The following is an 11,980-nucleotide window of genomic DNA, read 5'->3' as shown; positions in this document are numbered from 1 at the left end:
GAGGGAAGGAGGGAGGGAAGGAGGGAGGGAGGGAAGAAAAGAAAATACCCAGCAGGTAACAATGATTTTTTTTAAAAAAGGTCAAAATGTATTAATCAACATTTGAGTGCCCAGCATATTCCAGGCACAGGGAGATCAAAGAGGAGACAGATTAAACAAATAATTTTAAAATTATAATTATGATGAGGTTACTAAGAAAAATACAGAATATGACATACAATAGAAATAACCTAGTCTGAAAAGTCAAAGGAGATGCTCCTAATGAAGAAAGAGGAAAATGAGAATCACAGAGCCTCAACCAGCAAGAAAGTATACTAGAGCAGGTTATTCTCATCACGTCATGAATACATTAATTCTAAAAACTCCTTCACCATTCATCTTGTAGGAGCAAATATCAAATGAAATCCTTACTTTATTCTAAATTTGCTATGGCAGATGTCTATCACTAGGTAATAGAGCACATGTTTTTTTCTTTCCAGATGAATATTTATAAAACCACCTAGCACAGGACCTGCAAAGCAAGCACTCAACAAGTTTTGTTGAATGAGAAAATGAAAGCAATAGTACATGAAATATGGCTTTTATGTAAATATGTTGGTGAAATGATATTCCACATTGAAAGAATGTTAATTTCAAAACTGTGGTTATCTTTTATATATAAGAAATGTTCAAACAAGATTAAGAATGTTCAAGGAATTTAATAAGTCTGAATAATAACTTGAAGCTGGTAATTGATTAAGCGAAATAAAGTAGTAAGCTATTTTGTTTTACACCTAATCCAGACCATTATAACTTTTATTTCTAAAATATACAGTTGACATTTTCTTTAGTAAAAACAGGCAAACAAGTAGCCCTGGAATTCACACCCACACCCACACCCCTAGACCATCACACATACACACACAGACCATCACACATACACGCACACACACCCCTAGACCATGACACACACACAAACACACACACACCTAGACCATCACACACACACACCATGCTGGAGAATCTACAGGAAGAGGTAAGGGCTTTGCTTTCTGAAGGAACTTGTCTAATACATGTTGGATGCTCCACTCTTAAGAATGACTGGAATTATGGTCTCACACCCCAGCCCTGAAACTACAAGAAACTAACATTTACAATTCAAACCTAAGGATTTTGATTAATTATTAATTGCTAAATTACCAGTGCCAATAACTGAACGTGTTTCACATCACTATGCTGCTACAGAAGATAAACACAGTGAAGTCAAGGCTTAAATAAATTAATCATTTATAGTTCCTGAAGACCTCATAGGAATTTTAACCATAGTAACAAGAAAAGTTACTTTATGATCTGACCAAAATACAATCCAGGAAATGTCTACTGCATTGTTTCCATTAAGCAGAAAATCCACTTCGTTCCTAATATGCTAAGAAACCTTTATATATACATTATAAGAAAATACAGAAGGGAGTGAGTTTCCACAATGAAATAAATTATTTCTTTTCTATTAAACATCTACTAGATTTAATCAATAAAAGCTAAATATTTCCACTAAGAGTGTTAACTTTAATTTTTTAAAAAGAGCTTCAGTGTGACATGCAGCTTTTCTGTAAATGTTAGACAATGATTAGGAAAAAAAACTAGAAATCACTATAATAATGAAAACTAATTCATAATACTTTAACTTTCCATAATTTTGTGTTTAGCAGAGCACATATGCAAAAATAGCATTAACTTTAAAGTAAACTTCCCATGTTAAGCGAAATAAGTCAGACAGAAAAAGTCAAGAACCATATGATTTCACTCATATGTGGGATATGAAACTGAAAGCAACAAATGAACAAACAAACAAACAAAAAGTCATAGACACAGACAACAGGATGGCGGTTAACAGAAGGAAGGGATTGGGTCGTAGTAAAGAGTAAGGGGGCAGTGTCTAAAGATTTGACTTTGGGTGCTGGCACAAAACACAATATACAGATGATGTATCATAGACTTCTATACTTGAAATGTATATAATTTTATTAACCAATAATGTCACCCAAATACATTTAATTTAAAAATTAAATAAATAAGCTTTCTTTGAATGATCTTAGAGCTTTGAAATTTAATGTCTTTTTAAGGCAGTTTGAAAAATACATATAAAATGACTCTCCTCTTTGAAATGTAATCCTCTCACATAAGTCCTGGTCACATTCTTTAATACACCTAAACACCTGCTTTTAAGTAAAAGTCACAAGGAAAAGGTATCTTTGTTAATCCTCACCCGAGGATATTTTTCCATTGATTTTTAGAGGGAGTGGAAGGGAGGGGAAGAGACAGAGAGAGAAACATAGATATGAGAGAGGCACATTGATTGGTTGCCTCCCACACAAGCCCTGACTGATGCCAGGGATCAAGCCTGCAACCCAGATGTACATGTCCTTGACGGAAATCGAACCCGGGAACCTTCAGTCTGCAGGCCGATGCTCTATCCACTGAGCCAAACCGGCTAGGGCAAAAGGTCATATCTTTGACCACAAAGTTATCTTGTATAGAAAATATATCCTAAACGAAGTCTTAAGGCTAACTTGGAAAAACACCACCAAACTGTCAGACATTAAAGGGCTAATTTACTTGATTTATGGAGCTTATAAGAATCATTTTTTAAAAAAGAAAAATACTTCAATAGGACATTTCACAAATATAAATTAAAATAGTCAAAAATTATATGAAAATATTACTATCCACCCTAACTGGTTTGGCTCAGTGGATAGAGCGTCAGCCTGCGGACTGAAGAGTCCCAGGTTCGATTCCGGTCAAGAGCATGTACCTTGGCTGTGGGCACATCCCCAGTAGGGGGTGTGCAGGAGGCAGCTGATTGATGTTTCTCTCATCGATGTTTCTAACTCTCTATCCCTCTCCCTTCCTCTCTGTAGAAAATCAATATATATATATATAAAGAAAATATTACTATCTTACTTAAAGAATGTAATTTGAAGCAATGGAAATATATTTTTCATCTATCAGATTGGGAAAATGTTTTTAAATATATTTTTTATTTCAGAGAGGAAGGGAGACAGAGAGAGAGATAGAAACATCAATAATGAGAAAGAATCATTGATTGGCTGCCTCCTGCATGCCCCTTACTGAGAATCAGCCAGCAACCTGGGCATGTGACCTGGCTGGGAATCGAACAGTGTGATCTGGTTCATAGACTGACACTCAACCACTGAGCCACACTGCTGGGCCAGATTGGAAAAATGTTTTAAGCTTAATAGTATCAAGTGGTATCAATAGAAAACTGGTTGAATAAATTAAGGTCCATCTCCACAGTGGCATATTCTATAGCCATTAAAAATAATGCTATAGAGAATAAGATATTATATTGTTAACTAGAGGGCCGATGCACAAAATTCGTGCAAGGGCCTTAGCCCCGGCCCCCGCCCACTGCGGCTTTGTCCGGAAGGAAGGATGCATCCAAAAGGATGTCCAGTCTAATTAGCATATTACGCTTTTATTATTATAGATGTGGAAAGATCAGTAAGATATCATAGCATTTCTAGATTTTTAAAAAAATATTTTTTATTGATTCTTTACAGAGAGAAAGGGAGAGGGATAGAGAGCTAGAAACATCGATGAGAGAGAAACATCAATCAGCTGCCTGCTGCACACCCAATGGGGATGTGCCTGCAACCAAGGTACATGCCCTTCATCAGAATCGAACCTGGGACCTTTCAGTCTGCAGGCCAACACTCTATCCACTGAGCCAAACCGGTTAGGGCTAAAAGGAGTTTCTATATGTCAATTCTTAATATGACCAACTTGAAAAGGTCATGAAGAAAAAATATAATTTCTGAAAACTCAGAGAGAAAACTTAAAAAGATGTACTAAGATGACATTTATACAACATATACTAAGACTTGAGTGAATTCTAAAAAATGAACATAGGTATTTGGAATAGTATAAGTTATACACATTAATCATCTCTGAAATTGACAATATTGAAATTAAAGAAGTTTAGTTAAGATTGTTTATCCATAAAGAGATCACCAAAATAAAAGATTTTTTTTAAATGAGGCTGAGAATTTCAGAATACTGAGAGAAGACCACATAGTTAAAATACATGTACAACAAAAAATTATGAGGGCACATATTTTTAGTTGTTTTTGGTTTTTTTGTCTTTTTTTGTTGTTGTCTTTTTTTGGTGTCAAAGGATGTGTTTGTTCGGGTTACAAATACAATCTATTGCCCAATCACCTGTTTGATCTAGAAGGTAACTACAAAATGACTAGCCAGAGTTAAGACCACAGTTCAGTCACTAAATTAAGTAAAATTAAGGACTATAGCAGAATGAAATCAAGACTTTGTTTTCACCAACATAACAACCAAACCATGTATATTATTAAGTCATACCATCTGTAGAAAACTCATTTGTTTAACTTTCACTAACTTCAATTTCATGGATCTTTACTACTTACCTTACATTATCTCTCCCTCCCTATTAGCTACCCCTCATCCTCCACTACTCCTTGCTTGCTCTTTACTTCCTTTGTTCCTTTCCATTCATTCATGAGCTCTCATTCTTCCAAATCCCTATAGCAATTATATATACCACTCATTTGAAATTTAACAAGTTATTTCTTATATTCTTTATCTTTTTTACACATATCCTAATGTTTTCACATATAGAAATATGCTTATACTAACTATTTGGTAAACTGAATGGTCATTCCATATTAAAAGTGTAGTCAATATCACTAACTCCTTTTAGTTATATTTTTAAGTTCTCAAATAATCCAGAAGTCAAAAGTTGTTCAGAGCATGGGTTCCATGACAAAAAAGATTTAGGTAATCAATATATGTTTTCTATGTCCCTGATTCATTATAATCACCAGTTCATTCTGTACATCAGATTATTTATTCACTTGGTTCTTAGATTCACTTGTTGATAGATGCATGTTTGTTGTTCACAATTTGTATCTTTACCTTTTTCTTCTTCCTCTTCTTAAAGGATACCTTTCAGCATTTCGTATAATACTGGTTTAGTGGTGATGAACTCCTTTAGCTTTTCCTTATCTGTGAAGCTCTTTATCTGACCTTCAATTCTGAATGATAGCTTTGCTGGATAAAGTAATCTTGGTTGTAGGTTCTTGGTATTCATCACTTTGAATATTTCTTGCCATTCCCTTCTGGCCTGCCAAGTTTCTGTTGAGAAATCAGCTGACAGTCGTATGGGTATTCCCTTGTAGGTAACTGAGTTTCTTTCTCTTGCTGCTTTTAAGATTCTCTCTTTGTCTTTTGCTCTTGGCATTTTAATTATGATGTGTCTTGGTGTGGTCCTCTTTGGATTCCTTTTGTTTGGGGTTCTCTGCGCTTCTTGGACCTGTAAGTCCATTTCTTTCACCAGGTGGGGGAAGTTTTCTGCCATTATTTCTTCAAATAGGTTTTCAATATCTTGCTGTCTCTCATCTTCTGGCACCCCTATTATTCTGATGTTGGTACGCTTGAAGCTGTCCCAGAGGCTCCTTACACTATCTTCGTATTTTCGGATTCTTTTTTCATTTTGCTTTTCCGGTTGGGTGTTTTTTGCTTCTTCGCATTTCAAATCTTTGGCTTGATTCTTGCGCTCCTCTGGTCTGCTATTGGGTGTAATATTCTTTATTTCAGAGCGTGTATGCTTAATTTCTAGTTTCTTTATCATAGCATCGAGGGTCTCATTAGTTTTCGTGAGGCTCTCCAGAAGTTTATTGCAAGCCCTCAAAATTGCGTTTTTTAGCTCTATATCCTCCATTTCTGTCATGTTTTTTTGTCTCCGCATTTTTTATGCTTTCTTGGTGCACCCTCTAGTGGTCTTTGTGCGCAGTCTTGTTCTAGTTGAGCCTTGATTGTTGTAGTTAATACTAGAGGGATTTGACCACCAGGCCGACTGGCTGTGTGAATCAGCTGTGTCTGCCGCGGAAAACTTCTGTCCTCTGGGGAGGTGCTAATCTAGCCTTTGCCTGAGGCGATCCGGCAAATGGCTCTGCGCAGGGCTTGGGCGGGGCGGGCTCAACAGGGCGGGCGGAGGGAGCCGTTATGGTGCCCTCAGTCCTGTTCCCAGAGGCTCTGCTTCTCAGAACCCCCGGAACCGCTGCAAACCTCGGAGGGAAAGCTGCCTTCCAACTGATGCCAGACACTCCCGCTTCTCCCGTTTGGGTCCGAGTCCCCAGCGATTCGCCCGTATCTGGAGCTCAGAGTCTGAGACTCCCCCCTGACCGAAAACGACAACCGCGCTCTCAGCCACCAGCCCGCTTTGCGCGCGCACCTCCGCACCTGAGTATTTTCCACACTGCGCCTCCTCTGAGCCTCGGTGTGCTGTTATTTTTCCTTCTAGTTGAAGAGTCTCTCCTCAGCCAGCCTTCCTGCGGTTCTGGGTGATGTCCGTTCCGTCTTTTAGTTGTAATTTTGAAGTGGTTGTTTGCGGCAGCAGTCTGCGGTGTTTACCTATGCCGCCATCTTCCCCATGAAAGCCTATATTTTTAAGTTCTCAAATAATCCAGAAGTCAAAAGTTGTTCAGAGCATGGGTTCCATGACAAAAAAGATTTAGGTAATCAATATATGTCCTAGAAGATTGGGACCATAGGCCCAGGCTAACTCTGGAAGCAATGAGTTCAGTAAGTCTAAAAGAAAGAGGGGGAGGGAAGATAGTACCTGATATGGGTAATGGCAGTAAGAACAGAAAGGAGGTGGTGAATAAAAATAGGACAGGGCAGATTCAATAGGACTCAGTAACTGATATGCTAACGCCTAATGATCCAGGATGGTACAAGCAACTCAACAGATAGTGGTACTATTTAGAGACAAGGAAAAGCATTACAGCTTTGAGATGAGGATCAATGTTGATTTTAGAATCAGATATGATGAGTTTGAGATGTTCATGGGTGCATATTGATGGTGGGCTTGGATATGAGAGAACTCAACTGGAGGCAAAAAAAATGAAGAGTCATCAGGACAGATAGAAGATTACTCAGGATGTGTTTTTCATGAAGAGATGAGAAAGGCAATTAGTGGAGAGCTCTTTTGGGAAATAAAACATTGGGAAAAAGAGACATTTAAGAAAAAAAGGATCACATAAAGACTCAGTATGTGTGCTCAGAGGAGAAGCCTCCTTCTCCCAAGAGAGGATCCTATATAATAAAAGGCTAATATGCAAATCAACCAAATGGCAAAATGACCGGTCGCTATGATGCACACTGACCACCAGGGGGCAGACGCTCAACGCAGGAGCTTCCCCCCTGGTGGTCAGTGTGCTCCCACAGGGGGAGCACTGCTCAGCCATAAGCTGGCAAGCGCAGCAGCAGTGGCGGGAGCCTCTCCTGCCTCCAAGACAGCACTAAAGACCCCGAGGGGCCCCGGACTGCAAGAGGGCACAGGCTAGGCTGAGGGACCCCCCCCCCGCCACCCCAGTGCATGAATGTCGTGCACCAGGCCTCTAGTATTGTTATAAAAACCAAGAAGGGTTTCCTTCCTCTCAGAAGGGAGAACAGATGACTATTTCAAGTGTTGAGAGAATTGTCTATTGGATTTTCAGCCTCTGTTGGAGATATTTAGGAAGCTATGAAAGAAGAGTTTTTCTCCACTGAAATGATAAATTCTATGAGTATAGATATCACATCTGTCTTGTTTATTGTTATTTATTGCACAGAGAACAAGGCAAGGCCAGTCATGTGGTGGGCATTCATTAAATATTTTTTGAACTACACTGAAAGTGGAAATAAAATCAGACTGTAACAAAAGCTAGCTGTCCTTGATAGTTAATGGTGAGGAGAAACCACCTCGCTATAAATAGAGGAGCACTGAGAACTCAGAGAGGTATTTTCAGATTGTTTGGCTTTGTACGGTAGGAGAGACTTCAACATTTTTTAAATATGAAGAGTGAAGAATCCATGGGGAACAGAAAGTAAACATCTGCTTAGACTTCACATATGACTGCTTCCAGAATTATTTCCTAACTTTAGCTCAAAGAAATATCTAATTGTTAAAGACTTGAAATTTTAAAAAATGAGTAGGGGAAAAAAATCAAGCAACATTGGCTCATGATACAGAACAGGGGATCCTTATAAATGAGTATGGGAAAATCAGCTACTAAACCATTGTATCTTCTTCCCAGTTTCCTACCTTCCTTTACTTCTAACTCACAAATTCTTTAAAGATGCCCCTACAGCATTGACAACAATACCTTGTGAAAGTCAGACGTCAGTAAAGGTGGGGTGGTTAGAAAGGGGGCACAACTAAGGAAAAGGGAAGGAAGAAGAAAGAACTGAAAGATCCTTCAGGAAGGGCGTTGTTCTTAAAATAAAAAAACTACCAACATAGCTTCAGTTGTCAATATAGTGACATGGTAAGACCCATGTCATTAAAAAAAAAAAAAAAAAAAAAAAAAAAAGACAAACCATAATCTCACATAAAATTCCACGCTTCAGAATCCCTCAATTCTAGATATCTCTGGTATCTATTAAATGTGACCACTTTTTAAAAGATCTGATCAAACAAAAATAGTGGTACTGAGTTAGCAGTTTCTGTTATCCTAAAAATATTTCTGAAAGTAACACTGAAGCTCCTTGACCTGATTCTACAGCTTTCTCACTGGCTGGCCTCTTGCTTGCATACTACCTCAAGCCACACCAAACTGCCTCTAGATGCTCAGTGCAAATACTCAGACACTCACCTTCAAGATTCAGCTCAACCATCCTCTCTGTCCTTTGTAAAACCTTTTCCTGACAGCCCCATTCCACCTTTCTCTGCCCACCACCCATCCTTTCTTGAAATAGATGATTCTAAGCAAAGTGAAATACAAGAGATTGTTACAAAAATTTTGAAAATACAAAATTCAAGAGTATCACCAAAGCAATACCTAACTAGATGTCTATAACTTTGCCAACAACAATCCACATCACCCTTAGAGCTACTGGATTTGAACCCTTAGAAATAAGCAATCACAAAACAGAACCATTTTCTTTTCTTTTTTTTAAATATATTTTATTGATTTTTTTTTTTACAGAGAGGAAGGGAGAGGGATAGAGAGCTAGAAACATCGATGAGAGAGAAACATCGATCAGCTGCCTCCTGCACACCCCCCACCGGGGATGTGCCCACAACCAAGGCACATGCCCTTGACCAGAATCGAACCCGGGACCCTTCAGTCCGCAGGCCGACGCTCTATCCACCGAGCCAAACCGGCCAGGGCCAGAACCATTTTCAAATAGAAATAAATGTACTGTTTTTGCCCAGATTATAAAGGATATAAGTTAAAGAATAACTAAGTGTATACTGTGCTATCTCCCCAGATGTAAATGGAGGAATGTGTACAAATTTATAGTGCTCTAAGACAATGTCTCCCAACTGATGTTATATAAGATTTAGCTATGCGGTCGCTTCCCCCTCCCCAAAATTTGGAAATGCTAAGTCAAACAGATTTCTAGACTATGTCTCAAAGCCCTGAACAGGCTAAGGTACACTATGGAACTCCAACAGGCGGCAAGCATCCTTTCCTAAATACACTGACCATGGAACCCGCCTCCTTCCAAAACAGAGCTTCTACCAATATTTCCAGGTACTAGTATTCTGTGGAACATAGTTTGGAAAATAAATACTACTCTCAAGACTGCCTACATGTTCTGCATTGAATAGACAAATAAATTTACTATAATAAACATTATAATTAACTTATAATAAACATTAAATAATGTTTGATCTTTAGAAATAGCAGGCCTATATGGAACCATAGTGTTAACATCATCTATAAACAATTTTTCTTCTAACAGATTTCACGAAGAACACAGACAGATCCTCCTCAGGAAGTGGGGGTTCTCCTCAACTCTAGCGCTACTGAAGCAGGTGCTCTGCTGCTGCAGTTTACTTGTGTTCCTCACGTATGTGTTATACTTAACTATATCTTGGCTCATTTCATCCACTCTGTATATCAGCAACTGTAGATTCTTTCCCAAACGATTGCTGCTAGTAAGGCTGAGAAATTCATGTTTATCTGCTACAGCTGACTTCTCAAGTTCCCACATTAGGATATTGATCAGATGTGAATTGTTAATTATAATCAGTACTTCTTCAAATTTATGTTCAAAGATAATACTTTCCTATTTCAGTGCTTCAGGAAGAAAACCCTTCTCTTTACAGATTTCCATCAGTTTAGGAGTTAGTCTTGCATGCCTTCAGTGAGAGAGACCGTTGGGCAGTTTTTATGGGATCGTAAATGAGAACGACAGATTCTTCAAAGGCACGCTGGTAACTGAACTAAGAATCCAGGACCACCTGGGTGACAAACCAGCCATAGTATGTGGAGACTAATACCAGCCCCCGTGGAGATGGTCAATGTTGACATGATGAAGGCTCTGCATCATTTCCATCTGATATTGGACTTTGTCAAAGTCAGCATCACCTTCTGTGTGCTGGAGGAAAGGTAAGCAGTTGGCAATTTCAAGCCGATCTTCTACAACCAGGCCCCAAAGCACTCCTTGTCCTTCTTGATTATGTTTGATTATCTTTAATACCAGGAAGCCATCTAGCTGCATTTGCTTCATGGCTAAATCTCCAGACCCGCCTTTGCTCTTCCCTGCTGTGCAGGGGGTGGAGCTAAGACTTGGTGGTGCAGCCAGTGCCTTCCTCGAGGGATGCCATCTTTCCAGCGTGACAGGAAGAAAGAGCTGTAGTGCTTTATTCTAAGGTTCTTTGTACCTAGCAAAACTCCTTTGAATGAGGCACAAAACAAAAACCTGAAAGAATGTTTATTTGACTTCATATATATTTCAACAAATGTAATTTTATAATTTTTCTAAGGATAAAATACCAATGTTGAAAGTTTCCTTTGATTTTAAAAATTTTACTTTGGCAATATTTTACTAAGAAAAGGATTATAATCATACTAATTATTCTTCTTTTACTGAGCTAAAATTCATATAACATAAACTTGACCATTTTAAACCGTACCATTCAGTAACTTCCCGTACCTTCATAATGTTGTGCAACTATCATCACCGTCTAATTCCAGAACATCCCAAAAAGAAAACCCACACCAATTAAGCAGTTACTCTCCCAGACCCTGACAACCATTAATCTGCTTTCTGTCTCTATGGATTTGCCTATTCTATACATTTCATATAAATGGAATCATACCATATGTGGCTTTTTGTGTCTGGTTTCTTTAACCTAATGCTATTAAGATTTATCCATCTTACAGCAAGCATCAGTACTTCACTTCTTTTTATGGCTGAATAATATTCTATTGTATGTATATACTACATTTTATTTATCCATTCATGAGCTGATGGACATGTAAATTGTTTCCAATTTTTGGCTATTATAAATAATTCTGCTATAAACGTTTGTGTACAAGTTTTTGTTTGAACACCTGTTTTCAGTTCTATTGGGCATACTCCCAAGAGTAGAACTGATGGGTCATAGGGTAATTCTATGCTTAGCTTTTGGTAGAACCACCCAAATGTTTGCCATAACATCTAAACTATTTTACATTTCCATCAACAATGTATGAAGGCTCCAATTCTCCACATCCTTGCCAACAACCCTTATTTTCATTTTATTATTACTAGAAGACCAGTGTGCAAAATCACACGGCCCCGCCCACCTGCGCGAGCCTTGCCATGCCCACCCACCCACCGCCCCACCCGCCTGCTCACCGCCAAGCACCCAGGACCTGGGCTGCTTCACTCCAGCCACCGCCACCACCCACCCGGTTCCTCAGGGTTCCCCGTCCAGTCGTTGGTTGTTACGGTGTTACAGTGTTACAGCCACAGGCCTTTTATAATATAGACTAGAGGCCCGGTGCACGAAATTCGGGCATGGCGGGGGGGGGGGGGCCCCCAGGCCAGCCTGCCCCCTTCTCCAATTCAGGACCCCTCGGGGGATGTCCGACTGCCTCTCACAATCCGGGAGCACTGAGGGCCAGTTCACAATGTCTAACGTATCTGATAGTAGCTTACTCACTAAGTGAAAAAAACATTATGTTAG

General features: G+C 39.0%; 1 protein-coding gene and 1 pseudogene across 7 annotated transcripts in view; both read right to left on the bottom strand.

The window, feature by feature from the left end:
* Window positions 1–11,980, bottom strand: part of CDK19 (cyclin-dependent kinase 19) — a 114,859-nt gene that overhangs the window by 60,059 nt on the left and 42,820 nt on the right. The gene's annotated exons all lie outside the window — the stretch shown is intronic.
* On the bottom strand, window positions 9,229–10,648 carry LOC102240098 (annotated as a pseudogene).

The sequence above is a fragment of the Myotis brandtii genome, unplaced genomic scaffold (assembly GCF_000412655.1).
Source record: "Myotis brandtii unplaced genomic scaffold, ASM41265v1 scaffold8, whole genome shotgun sequence".
NCBI classification, from domain to species: Eukaryota; Metazoa; Chordata; class Mammalia; order Chiroptera; family Vespertilionidae; genus Myotis; species Myotis brandtii.
This window is presented reverse-complemented; position numbering and strand designations above follow the sequence as displayed.